This window comes from Lactuca saligna, chromosome 3 (assembly GCF_052625555.1).
Source record: "Lactuca saligna cultivar CGN05327 chromosome 3, ASM5262555v1, whole genome shotgun sequence".
NCBI lineage: Eukaryota > Viridiplantae > Streptophyta > Magnoliopsida > Asterales > Asteraceae > Lactuca > Lactuca saligna.
The window spans coordinates 227909375-227924769 of record NC_136419.1 but is presented as its reverse complement, the minus strand read 5'-3'; positions in this window follow the sequence as shown (position 1 = coordinate 227924769).

Below are 15395 nucleotides of genomic sequence, written 5' to 3'. Positions count from 1 at the left end.
GTGGAAGAACCATCGAAATCCTAGACAGGGAGGTGAAGCGTACTAAGCAAAGTCGCATTCCGATTGTGAAGGTACGGTAGTCGCATTCCTTGGTTAAGTCCGTTTTGGACCAGGATTTCCTTATTGGACCAAATGGACCAATAAACTTCCAATTGGACTATCTTGGGATTAAAACTCTTGAATGGGCTCTAATTGGACCCGCTTTCATTTATTTTAATATTTTTGGCCATGTTGGGCCTAGAATGAAACAAAATATTTAGATGGACCTTATTGGGCCATAACTAACCTAATTTACCCCTAATAGGTCATAAAAATCATATTTATATTTATTTGGGCCAAAAATCACTCAACATAACCATATAATTTGGGCTTAAGCATTTAAGGCCCAAATATTCTTTCTTCTCTCTCCATTCTTGGCCCAAGCCCAATCCAAGAAAAGGAGTTGAATTATGCTTGCCACCTCATTTTTACATGGAGGTTTTTCATGCATATAACCCATATCTCCATGCACCATCTCATCACTCTCTCTGCTCTTCCTCTCTCCTTTGCTCTCGTCCGAATCCAAACACACACACACACAAACATGGGAACCTGCGAGATAACCCAAAATTCTCTCAAATAAACTCTCTCTTTTCTTCACCAAATTTTTGAGATTAGGAAGCTTTTCATGGAGATTACCCCACAAATTCATTATCTAAGGTAAGATCATGCTTAAATCTATGATCTAACTCACTTCTTTTCATCAAAAATCATCTCTTAATCCAATCAAGTTCATGATCTTGCATCTTAGAACCCACTAAGTTCGAGATCCATCCAAGGAACTTGCTAGGGCCGTAAATAGGACCAAACTTCTCCAAATCTTCTTCAAAACCAAAACCACAAGCAAAGGTGAGCTTCATACCCCTTTCTTTTCGTTTTTTATGAGTTTTATGGGGGAGAATACAAGAAAATGTGTAGATCTATGTGTATATGTATGCTATGTGTGATTTGATGCATGTATGTGTGTGATATCATGTGTTTTGTGATGAATATGTTATAAAAAAAGGGTGTAAATCCGAGATCTAAGACATGAGAAAGGAAACAAACATCACTTAAGCTATTTTACACTAAACAAGTCAAGAAAAAATGTTTTATAAGGTTATGATGAACGTACTTTAACATAAAACCCATTTTTAGGCTTAAATTGTCAAAAATACAAACTTGGGGTAAAAATCAACAAGTCATGGTTTCTTGAAGGTTAAAAGGGGTCAAAACAGTTGCTATAAATATTTTTCTAAATATTAGAAATTTCAAGGGACTTAAACTGTAAATTTTTAACCTAATGGGCTAATTACGGGCTTCTCGGCCCAATAAGCCTCAAAATGCGAAATTTACAAGTTGAGGGGCTGGAAATGTAACTTTATGTAAAACAAGGGGTATTGAGCATAACAAAATGTTTATAAGGGTCAAAAATGCTTTTCATTTTCAAAGAGGACCAAAAATGCAAACTTTTTAGATTTTGGGCTAAAACTGTAAAAGTTGTGAAAAATGGGTCCCTAATCGAGATTATTCTAGAGGGGTTGAAGCTATCAACTAAGTAAACCTTGGGTTAAAATCGTGTTTTCACCAAATAAATTATACAAAATGTGTCAAGAAAAGTCTTATAAGGACTAAAAATGAAATTTCTTTTATATAAAAGGACCAAAAGTGTTACTTTTATAAAAGGAGGGTAATGAAAAGGACCAAACACCATTTTTAAACAAATTAAGTCATTAATATAAAATACAAGATCCACGATTACCGACGAAACGGAAAAACAAATACATTCTGAACAACAAATATCGTTACAAAACGAATTGATTGGGTCTCGAAACAATAACAAAACAAAATTGATAAACCAAAGCATTTCAATAAACATGCGGTAACTATGATGAACTAACTTACAAAATTTGGGCTTGGAAGTTTCAAATCATGCTTGTTGGGTCTTGCTAGCCCAATAACATGATCTTTGGGCCCGAAGGGAATACACTTACGTGTTATTGGGCCTCCTATGACCCAATTCCATGTAAAAGGACTTTCAATAGCTCTAATCTGCTATTGGGCCCTAGTGGCCCATTAACACTGCTAGTGAGGTCGAGAAGTCAAATGCGAGTTGGGCCAAGTGTCTTTCGCATTTCCGATAGCCTTGAATAACTCATGGAAATAAATGGACTTCGTACTCTCCTTTCTCCTCGGTTGTTGGGCTTATGAGAACTCAAAGTAAACAGATTCAGGACGATAAACAATAGTAATCAGGGTGGGTGGATTAAGTGAGTAGTAACAACCGACGCCTTTAAGGATCGTTCGTAATTTGTAGTTATAAACTAGTCATTTTCTTAATGCGTGATTATAGCAACTCACAAACCCTAATTAATCCAACGCCACCCGGGTAATCAAAAACATTCGACGTATCGGAATAACAATAAACAAGTCATGTATTTTACATATTGGGAAAACATCGGGTTTTCCTGCGAAGTTCAACATTTTCACTTGCGTGATGTATACAAAAGTTCAACAATTATACATGTTTTGAAAATCAACAAGCATATATTCACGGATCTTCACACTTTTTATAAACAAATACTCTTTTCAGAAAATATCGGATTTTCTGGGTTTTACAAACTACACCAAATCATTTTACCACAACATTACTTATGAACTCACCAACATTTCATATGTTGACGTTTTTCAAAATAACTTGTATTCTCAGGTAATAGGTAAGCCGAAGAATAAGTATCAAGTAATGTCATGGTGTTTTGCTTAGGTTATCTGTTAGACAGCTTATGTTGTGAATTTGTAATGTCTAAAACAGTGTACTGGATGTAAACAATATCAGTTGTAATATTTCAATGCATGGTGATGAACTATGTTATGATTCATGTATATTCATTGCGATGGTATTCAATTTAATTCACAAGAGCCCTTGGACGTTTCCGCCGGCTGGTTCGGGGGTGTGACAAATACACGCTACCAAAACAAGAAAATCAGAGTGCTTGCTGCAAGTATGCTTGTGGGAACAATCAGAGACAAGGAAAGGGCACGCCACCAGGGGCAGGAAGAAACAATTCCTACATGAAGAAAAAGACATGTTTTCACTGTGGAATACCTGGAAACATTGCCAAAAATTGTCCAAATCGCGCATATGTTCCCTAGTATGCACAAGGCTGGCAGAACGCAGAAAGAGGGAGATTTTCCAAAAGGAACCCTTCGAGGCCATGTTCAAACAATGATGACTGGAATGCAGAGAAAGCCAAAAATCAAAATCCCAAAGTCAAGAATGGAATGCCGACCAAGAAGTCCAATCCAAGAGATGCTCCAGTGAAATCAAGATCAGTTAGATCAAAGTCATCTCGAAGATCAGCTTCAAGTTCAAAATCAAGTGTTGTGGCACCCATCCGCTCGAACAAGAAATGGGTTAAACCCAACTACAAATGGGTACCAAAGGTTCAATCTCCCAAATTGTCTAATGATTCTGACATTTCTTCATCTTCTGTTTTTGATAAGCAGGATATGTCATGGGAGAGAGTACCTTGCAAGAATGACAAAGGTCAACCCAGTTTCAAAATGGATTAGGTTCCAAAGACCAAATGATCATGCTCTGTACTAGAGAAGCTATGGAGGCATATCATCAGACTTTGGTTTGTTGATAGTAGTTGTTCCAGGCACTTTATAGGAAGCATCTATCAACTGTACAACACTCAGAACTTAGTTTGAGAGTATGTGTCCTTTGCGCGAATGGAAGAAATGAAAGGATCACACATGGGTTTTGTGCTTAACGATGTTAAGAATTTTCATATCTGTTTTGAGATTATGCGTGCTGTTCTCAGACCTTCTGGATGCAAATTCAATCGGTGAAGCAACAGATAACTCCTTGAACTCTGAAATAGAGTTTATCTTAAACTGATTCATTTTGAAGACAATCTTTTATTTTCCTATAGATTTTCGTCTGAAAGTTTTGTTAATTGGGAAGTGATATGAAGTATAGTGATACAGGAAAATTTATGATGTGTGTGATGCACTAAATCCGAATTGTCTAGACTCTGTTTTAATGTGCTGGTAGGCACAAAAGATTCAAAAGGAATAGACTTAGATTGACAATGAAGGTACTAGATAATATAAACTTAGATAGTTTCATTTGGGCTGCCCATACGACGCTCGGGTAGATTGAGCAGTGAGATAAACATGGGAACCTGCGATATACACTAAAAGTTAATTATCTAGAACTGTGGCTCAACATTTCCTTGATGTATGGACTCCTATCCTTAATTCTGGTACGGATAGGGTGACTGTGTAACACCCAGTTTATTAAATAAATAGATAAACAAATAAAATGTATAATAATGGCCATAAAACCACGAGATGTATTTTATATTATTTTAACTTAGCCCTACGGTGATAGTAAGTTGTTAGGAGTGTTCTTTATCGAGACTTAAATGCATTAAAATCTGGAAATGGGGGTTAAAATGTAACTTCCGGACCAATTATGAATAAAATTCTAATGCTAGGGGCTGATTGGCAATTTCTTTGGACTTGTGTTGAAAGGAATTATAGAAGTCGGGGTTTAAAGGGTAGATATCAGATTTAATTTGAAGAAGATTTCCAAAGCCAGGGTAGAAAGGGTAAATATTGGATTAAATTTGAAAAGTTCCTATGGGGAGGGACCAGAATTGTATTTATGCAAAAGATTTAAAGTGGTCGGGGTTATAACCCGCCACCCTCACTATGTCAAACCCTAAACCTAATAGATGTGCCAGCTGCCATGAGTGAAGTCAGCCACCGCCACCTCCCTTCTTTTAACTATTCCGATCAAACGGGGACGCCTGCTGCCTCACCATTGAGCACGCCAATGCAACGCTGCTGCTAAAGAAGCGAGCTGGGGAGGAGCCCCTGTCTTTGGTCAAAGTCCACTGTGACATCCCCAAAATCACGACCAGAAAAGATCGGTTTTGTTTATACTTTATTTTCAAAATCAGAGTAATCTTCTAATAAAAGAGTTGCGAAATTTGTCTCAAAACAATATTATGATAAAGATTTATCAAAAGCTTTTCCATAAAAATGTATTTCATTAAAAAGACTCGAGATGTCATGTTCGATATAGTACATAAGTATAAACAATACAACATAGGCCTTACTACATTATTCCGTATTTACAGGCCTAAAATCCATTAATCTCTTATCCCAAGACATCACATCTATGCTCATGCGCCACTACCTGTAATACAAGAAACTGAGTGAGTCATGCTTGGGAGTCTGGTGAGCACATAGGGTTTTCAACCCACAATAAATAAGTTTATTAACTTTATCAAACCAAATAAACCCGATTGCCCATTCTCGTTATCCTCACTTTACATCCCTAAGACATCTAACACAAGGGACCTAGTCTAAGGACTATCATTGGGATGGACACTACAACTAAGGGGATTCCTCAGCCGTAAATGTTCTTAAGGCAACCATGTGGGGGATGGAGTACATCTGGTGAGCACACAGTTCAAATAAACACACAGTTCGAATAAACACCTACAGGTTGCGAGCCTGCTAGTGTTCCATTGGACTGTCTAGAATAGTCTGTGGTCGTCATCTATACTCCGCTAGATGATTGGATCATCATAAACATCTATAACGAGGCCTCTCATTATTTTATTTTATCACACAACAACTATTACATTCTACCCATGTGTTACCCAACACAATTTGTACATATAAAATACATATACAGTTTAAATCTTTGAAAACATGTATAAAACGTTCATCCAGCATAAATAGCAAGTATTCAGATAATATGCATACATAGCAGGTAATTTATATAAAATACTTCATATCTATGTGTAAGTTGAAAGTAACTATGAATTCACCTAAAAAGGTGGTAACTCGGTACTCGGACAGCGCTTCGTTTACTTTAAAATAATTTCCTTCGACGAAACCTAGTATTATCACAACTTGATTTTAGTCTAATATTACCGTGACTAATTATTAGTCTTATTATTATTATTATATAAGCATTTAAATAATACTTTCCAACCACTATGTACAGATAGAGGCCAGAAATAAAACACCGGAGGGCAGGACCATTTTGGCGTATAACACTTCCGAAATCCAACAACCTTATGCGACCCTTTAAACCAGATTCCCCGTACCGCGAGTAGTTAAAAAGATATTATAACGACACTTATATAAGTCATAATAATAGCTCAAATATTAATTATAAATTTATAATAACAATACTAATTTTAAATATAAACTATATTTAAAATAGGGTAAGCATAACTTACTTACAAGACGATTTTAGCTAGGAGTCGGGCAGAACTTCGTTGTTGAATCTTTCTAAGAAAGATTCATGCAGTGCTTCAGCGCTCACCTTACTATACTAAAACTACAGAAAGAGAAGTCGAATCACGAGGGACCGAAATGCTCGGGGGATAAGGAGCGAAAGAATCTTGAATCAAGGGAATGGTGCAAGAAATATGAGAGCCCAAGGCTCTTATTTATAGTAATTGAATTTACAAAAACTACCCTCCATAATTACTTAATGACCTTATAGTTATATAAACAACTAAACACCCCTTTATAATACTATTTTAAATAGATTTAACGATATTTTCACTAAACTAATGCCGAAAGAACTCAACATAAGTCTTGTAATGACCGCATCGTCGATACCTTTCTAATGATATATACATAGGTATATATATGTGTACGTATATATGATTTATACTTTATTTCAATACGTAAATATGCTATTATAATTTGTAACTCGTTTATACGAACTCCGTTTTTGACGTTATTTATATCCACGCGTAAGTGGAGACGTACTCTACAACTTTCGTTTAGACTCCGTCGGCTGATTTTGACTTTATTTTTAAAGTTATATTTTTTACAGGCCGGGATAGGATTGGTCCGTTAAAATCTCATAACTTCTTTATCCAATGTCCATTTTCGTCTGTCTTTTTATCGTTACGCTACTAATAACGAGATCTTCGATTCTCGTTTAGGTTGTGTCAGCTAAAAACCGCTCGATCTAATACTCGAACTTCGGGTTGTACATCGCTAAGCCGAAACTTCGAAAAATCATAACTTCCTCATAAGAAGTCAGATTTGGGCGCTCTTTTTTATGGATGCTCTCAGGTTAACATATTCTACGACTTTCATTTTGATTACTAAGGCTAAAAGAAGCTCTATCATAAATTCACTATTTACGTCTCCCGGTGTCGTACCGGTTTTGCCGTAAAACTTCGACGGGCCATAAATTCTTCATTATAACTCGGATTTTGGCGTTCTTTATATCCCCAGAATCTTTGTTTCAACAACTAAAACTTTATGTAGAGGTATCGGGCTTATCGCACACTTTAATTTTGACGCTTATTTTTATTGTTTATTAATTGTACATTTATAATTAAATAATAACCACATAAATACACATAATTCACATAATACTCAAATATTTCATCTTTATTACTTAAAAAAGAGTTACAATAGTTGACCTAGACTATTACATTGATAAATATGCTTAGCCCTAAAACCCGGACATTACAATTCTCTCTCCCTTAGGATGATTCCATCCCGGAATGATGCATAAGCAAACAGATGTGGATAGCGACTCATCATGTCATCCTCTGTTTCCCAAGTGAGATTCAGCCCATTCGAGTGTTTCCATCGGACTAGCACTAAGTCGACTATCTTGCTCCGTAACTTCTTTGTCTTACGGTCAACAATTGCCTTAGGCTCTTCGATCAGCCTTTTACTTTCATCCATCCTTAACTCTGAGATTGGAATTATGTCGGGAACTCCTCCTGTGAGCTTTCTTAAATAACACACATGGAAGGTGTTATGAATACCATCGAGTTCTTTGGGTAATTCGAGCTTGTAAGCTTGGTTCCCTATCTTCTGAAGAACTTTGAATGGTCCAATAAACCTTGGACTCAACTTTCCTCGTTTCCCAAATCGTATAAGTCCCTTCCACGGTGAGACTTTTAGCAAAATCGAATCCCCAACTTCAAAGGTTATCGGTCGTGTTTTCTAGTCAGCATAGCTCTTCTGACGATCCTGAGCTGCTAACATCCTTTCCCTAATCACCTTTAGTTTCTCAGCAGTTTCATGGACTATCTCGGGCCCATAAACTGCTTCTCTCCGGCTTTAAGCCAACAAGACGGCATACAACACTTTTGTCCATACAAGGCTTGATAAGGTGCCATCTTGATGCTCGAGTGGAAACTGTTGTTGTAGGAGAATTCTACCAGAGGTAAGTGCTCGTCCCAATTCCCTTGGAACTCAAAGATACATGCTCTCAGCATATCTTCCAGTGTTTGAATCGTTATTTTGCTCTGGCCATCAGTTTGTGGATGATAAGCAGTACTCAAACACAACTTTGTACACAACTTCTCTGGTAGACTTCTCCAAAACCTCGACGTGAAACGACTATCACGATCTGATATAATTGTAAGAGGAACACCGTGAAGTCTTACAATTTCATTCACGTAAGCGTTTGCGAGCTTATCCATAGATCACTTCTCGTTGGCTGCTATGAAGTGTGCACTCTAGGTGAAACGATCCACGACTACCCAAATCATGTCGTGTCCGTTCTTCGTCCTGGGCGGTTTAGTCACAAAATCCATGGTGATGTCTTCCCATTTACCCATGGGTACAGGTAAGGGTTCTAAACTCCCATACGGTTTCTGATGTTCTGCCTTAACTCTCGCACATGTCACACACTCGGTCACATACTTCGCAACATTGAGCTTCATCATTAGCCACCAGTAATAGAGTTTTAAGTCCCTATACATTTTAGTGCAACCGGGATGAATCGAGTACATGGTCTTGTGTGCTTCTTCATCTGAAGGTCTCTTATTCCTCCCGTCTTAGGTACCTAAATCCGATCTTGGAATACCTTCAGCCCTCGACTGTTTGTACCGAACACTGACGTTTTGCCCAAACATTCTTCCATTAAGTCATTCTTCTCTAAAGCTTCTTCTTCGGCTTTCCTAATACTTTCCACAATTGTCGAAGCGACTTCGATTCTCAACGCTCTTGGCCTTTTCCTTTCAAGGTTGACTTTCCGACTGAGAGCATCAGCAACAACATTTTCTTTACCTGGGTGGTAAAGTATCTCACAGTCGTAGTCCTTGAGTAGTTCTAGCCAGCATCGTTGCCTCATGTTCAACTCCTTTTGATTAAAGAGATACTGGAGACTTTTATGATCAGTGAAGAGCTTACACTTCGTGCCGTAGAGGTAATGCCTCCATATTTTTAAGGCAAATACTACCGCTGCCAACTCCAGATCATGAGTGGGGTAGTTCTTTTCGTGATCTTTCAATTGTCAAGATGCGTATGCTATCACCTTTTCTCTTTGGGTCAGAACACAACCCAACCCGACTCTAGAAGCGTCACTATAAACCTTGAAATCTTCGACTCCATCGGGTAGAGAAAGTATCGGTGATTCACATAACTTCTTCTTTAGTTTCTCGAATGCCTCATCGTGTTTCTCACTCCACTATGTAGCTCCTTTATGGGTCAAAGCTGTTAACGGAGCAGCTATCGAAGAAAAGCCTTGGATGAACCGTCGATAATATCCGGATAATCCTAGAAAGCTCCGAATCTCCGTGGGACTTTTCAGACGTTCCCACTTCATTACAGCTTTGATCTTTGCTGGGTCAACCATTATCCCTTCTTGGTAACCACATGACCCAAGAATTGGACTTCTCGGATCCAAAAATCACACTTGGAGAACTTAGCGTAAAGCTTCGCCTTCTTTAATACTTCCAACACTTCCCGTAGATGCTTGCCATGCTCCTCTTGGCTTTTCGAGTAGATCAGAATGTCATCGATGAACACTATCACAAATTTATCGAGGAATGGTTTACAAACCCTATTCATCAAATCCATGAATGCTGCTGGAGCATTGGTTAGTCCAAACGACATAACTAAAAACTCGTAGTGTCCATATTTTGTTCTGAATGCAGTCTTCTCGATATCTTGATCTCCATTTCCAGCTGATGATATCCCAACCTGAGATCGATCTTTGAGAAGTAGCTCGAACCTTGCAGCTGATCGAATAGGTCGTCAATCCTCGGCAATGGATACTTGTTCTTCACTGTTGCCTTGTTCAGATCTCAGTAGTCTATGCACATCTTCATGCTTCCGTCCTTCTTCTTCACGAATAACACCGGAGCTCCCCAGGGTGATGAACTAGGTCGAATGAAACCGTTGTCTAACAGCTCCTGAAGTTGCATCATGAGCTCTTTCATCTCCGTCGGTGCTAATCGGTAAGGTGCCTTTGCTATCGGTGTTGTTCCTCGTAACAAGTCTATACGAAACTCCACTTGCCTATCAAGTGGTAATCCGGGAAGATGTTCGGGAAAGACTTCCGGATAATCACACACAACCGGTATATTTTGCACCTCTTTCTTTTTCTTCTTAGCATCGATTACGAATGCCAAGTATGATGCACATCCTTTGGACAAACATTTTCTGGCTTTCATCAGGGAGATGATTCCAGATTTCAATCGGCGTTTGTCCTCGTACACCATAAATGATTCTTTTCCGGGTGGGTTCACCCTTACTATCTTCTTTCGGCATAATATCTCAGCATCGTTGGTGCTAAGCCAATCCATACCCAAGACGATATCGAAACCGTTTAACTCTATGGGTAATAGTTCTTCGTGGAATTCGTTTCCATTTAGGTCGATGATGATGTTCGTAATACGATTACTAACAGGTACGAATTTTCCACTGGCAACTTCTACAATCAGGGCATTATCAAGTTTTTCTGCAGGCAATGCTAATTTCCCACTAAATTTGCGACACAAAGGAGTACTTGGATCCGGAATCAAATAGTATATTTGCAGGCAAACCATTTACAAGAAAGGTACCTGAAGCGACGTCTGCTGCCTCCTTTGCAGCCTCGAGCGTCATCTGGAAGGCTCTCGCCTTCGGCTTCGGTGGTATGTTGGGCCTTCCCGCATCTTTCTTCTTTGGGAAATCCTTAGCAATATGCCCTTCTTCACGTCACTCGTAGCACACCCTCTTGTTGGTGGTGCACTCATTGGCATCGTGCCCCGTTTTCCCACACTTGTAGCAGGTTACTTCCTCGCCACATTTTCCCGAGTGCTTCTTCTTGCACTTCTCGCACCATTTAAATTTATTTCCTCCCCCGAACTTCTTTGAACCAAACTTTCTCTTCTTTTTGTTGGGTTTAGTAGACCCTTCAAATTTCCTCTTCTTACCAACCTCAACTTTGCTGGCAGCTCTTCCCTTAATCATATCCTCCACAGACTTGGCAGCCCAGATAGCTTCCTCCAATGTAGGTGCCTGATGCACTGGCACTGCGTACTCCCATGGAAATCCCTTTGCGTACTTATCAATTTTCGTCAGCTCATCCGGAACAAGATGCAAGGCAAACTCCATCTTTTTTGTGAAGTTGTTCGTGTATTCATTAATTGACATGCTTCCCTTCTTCAGGGTTAGAAACTGCTTCTCTAACTCGAGTATGTTTTGAGCTGAGTAGTACTTTCGTTTGAATTGCACCAGAAATTCTGCTCATGTCAGTTGCAGGGGCTTGTTGGGGCTTAAGGTCTTCCCTAAGGTATTCCACTAACGTACAACGCCTCCTCGAAACTGACGCACTGCAAACGTGGTCTATAGCTTTCCTCTGCAACCGCACGTCATGAAAGCTAACTCCATCTCCAAGATCCAATCCATGACCCCGATTGGATCTTCCTTTCCCGTGAGAGTGGATGGCTTGCAAGTCAGAAAATCCTTGTAGTTGCATCCATTCCTCTCAACTTCGTCACCTTGGTTGTTTTGTTGCACTATTGGTGGGTTGGCTTGACCAACAGTCCCACTGTAGTTTCCATCCTCAGTTTTCCCTTCGTTCAACTCGGGCTGTTCGATCTGAATAGTCGCTTCCTCTCGATTTTGTTGGATCAAACGTCTGGTTTCTTCCATTTGACGATCCAACATCGCCTGGATCATCGCTTGCACTCCGGCCATCGTTATTGGCTCAACAACGACTACCACAACCGGTATTTTTTCAATTACTGGGGGTTGGTTTCTGTTCCCATTTGCATTCACATTTCTGCTACGGGTCCTTGCCATCTTGATCTATACACCGAATAAGGTGAATTTAGATCTTTATTTAGGACTGATGTTCAAATCATCCTTATCTCTCCGCAACGTTTACATGCTAGTTCTAATATCGTAGCCGTATGTTTAGAATACTAAACACATAAGGTTTCCAGATCCGGTCGGCAACAGACCATAGATCCAGCCAATTAACAGCATATCAGGCACCAAGCATTAAGCACATAAAAGCATTTTAGGCATAATTCCTAAAATAAGCTAGTGCTCACACCTTACAATCATCGCTTAGCATTCTAAGTTTAAGTCTAGAAATCCTACAAATTCCTAGTTCGCTTAAACTAATGCTCTGATACCAACTGTGACGTCCCCAAAATCACGGCTAGAAAAGATCGGTTTTGTTTATACTTTATTTTCAAAATCAGAGTAATCTTTTAATAAAAGAGTTGTGGAATTTGTCCCAAAACAATATTATGATAAAGATTTATCAAAAGCATTTCCGTAGAAATGTATTTCATTAAAAAGACTCGGGATGTCATGTTCGATACAGTACATAAGTATAAACAATACAACATAGGCCTTAATACATTATTCCGTATTTACAGGCCTAAAATCCATTAATCTCTTATCCCAAGACATCACATCTATGCTCATGCGCTACTACCTGTAATACAAGAAACTAAGTGGGTCAGGCTTGGGAGCCTGGTGAGCACATAGGGATTTCAACCCACAATAAATAAGTTTATTAACTTTATCAAACCAAATAAACCCGATTATCCATTCCCGTTATCCTCACTTTACGTCCCTAAGACATCTAACACAAGGGACCTAGTCTAAGGACTATCATCGGGATGGACACTACTGCTAAGGGGATTCCTCAGCCGTAAATGTCCTTAAGGCAACCATGTGGGGGATGGAGTACATCTGGTGAGCACACAGTTCAAATAAACACACAGTTCGAATAAACACCTACAGGTTGCGAGCCTGCTAGTGTTCCACTGGACTGTCTAGAATAGTCCGTGGTCGTCATCTATACTCCGCTAGATGACTGGATCATCATTAACATCTATAACGAGGCCTCTCATTATTTTATTTTGTCACACAACAACTATTACATCTACCCATGTTTTACCCAACACAATTTGTAGATATAAAATACATATACAGTTTAAATCTTATAATGACCGCATCGTCGATACCTTTCTAATGATATATACATAGGTATATATATGTGTACGTATATATGATTTATACTTTATTTTAATACGTAAATATGCTATTATAATTTGTAACTCATTCATACGAACTCCGTTTTTGACGTTATTTATATCCACGTGTAGGTGGAGACGTACTCTACAACTTTCGTTTAGACTCCGTCGGTTGATTTTGACTTTATTTTTAAAGTTATATTTTTAACAGGCCGGGATAGGATTGGTCCGTTAAAATCTCATAACTTCTTTATCCAATGTCCATTTTCGTCTGTCTTTTTATCGTTACACTACTAATAACGAGATCTTCGATTCTCTTTTAGGTTGTGTCGGCTAAAAACCGCTCGATCTAATACTCGAACTTCGAGTGCTAAGCCGAAACTTCGAAAAATCATAACTTCCTCATAAGAAGTCAGATTTGGGCGTTCTTTTTATGGACGCTCTCAGGTTGACATATTATACGACTTTCATTTAGATTACTAAGGCTAAAAGAAGCTCTATGATAAATTCACTATTTATGTCTCCCATTGCCGTGCTGGTTTTGCCGTAAAACTTCGACGAGCCATAACTTTTTTGTTATAACTCGGATTTTTGCATTCTTTATATCCCCGGAATCCTTGTTCCGACCACTACAACTTTATGTAGAGGTATCGGGCTTATATCACACTTTAATTTTGATGCTTATTTTTATTCTTTATTAATTATACATTTATTATTTAATAATAAGCATATAAATACACATAATTCACATAATACTCAAATATTTCATCTTTATTACTTCAAAAAGAGTTACAATAGTTGACCTAGACTATTACATTGACAAATATGCTTAGCCCTGAAACCCGGACGTTACATCCACTGCCACCAATTCTTCTTCTCTTCTTCTTCTGTTAGACGTCGCCTGCTGCCAAACGTCATGACTATCACTGTTGTAGCAAGTTCCAACGTCGCCGTCTTCCCCTCCATGTTCAATGTGTTGCTGTCATGTTCCGACTGTCACTGCTACCTGGAGGGCAGCCATGTTGGGTGTGCTTCCGAGATTCTATTTGTGTTGGTGTTCGAATGCTGCTGTTGCAAGTTTCATGGTTGCGTGAGGGTTTCTGTCGAGTGAAGCTGTAAAGAACCACTATGGCAGCCGACCATGGTAGCTGTTGTCGTCAACCCCACCACCTGCTGCAACAAGAATTCTGTTGGGGTGTGTTCCCTTCATGTTCATCTCATGTGATTGCGTGCTTTGGTATTGCTGATCACGTGGGGGTGTGTTTTGGATGGAAACCATGGAAAAACCACCATGGCTGCCACCACCGGCCACCACAAGGGTGGTTGTGTTTGTATGTGTTTATAAATTTAAGTTTTTGTTTATTTGGGAAATACGCTTTGTAAATTGTAAAAAATTGAATAATGGAAAGAAATTTAAAACCACCACCGTGAGGTGGTGGCTGCCGCCTCCTACCGTCACCGGCCGCCGTGTCAAGTGGCAGTGTGTTTTTCCTTGTCATGTTAGATTCGGTTGGAATATTTGAAACCCTAATGGGCCCAATGAAGCCCTAATGGACTTAGTGAAACCCTAATGGGCCTAATGAACCCTAATTGGTCAAAGGACCTAGGGCCTATTGGGCTAAGATGGGTTGGAAACCCTAATTAGGGTTTGGAAAACCCTAATGCCATGAAACCCTAATTTGGGACTTATCGGGCCGCATCGAAATTATTTAATGAACTTAAAATATTAATTAATAATCATTGCAGACCAACCTAAGACCATGTGGGAGTTAATGGATTAAGTCCTTAATGGGTTAAGTAGGAAAACTTAATGGATTAAGTCCTTAATCATTGCAAACTAACCTAATATATTAATTAATAATCATTGCAAACTATTACGGGCTTAGACACTAATCCAATAGTCTCCCACTTGGATAAGTTTAGTAACTATAATGTAAGTACAATCCGATTAGCAATCATAGCTCTCAAAGATGCTGTTGAACTCTGATCTTATCATTCATGATACATAGATTATAATCATTCTCTCAGTCTATCTGTTGTTTCCCGATTTCCGATTTATGACGACTGAGAACAAACTACAGTTGAACACATCAACTTAGT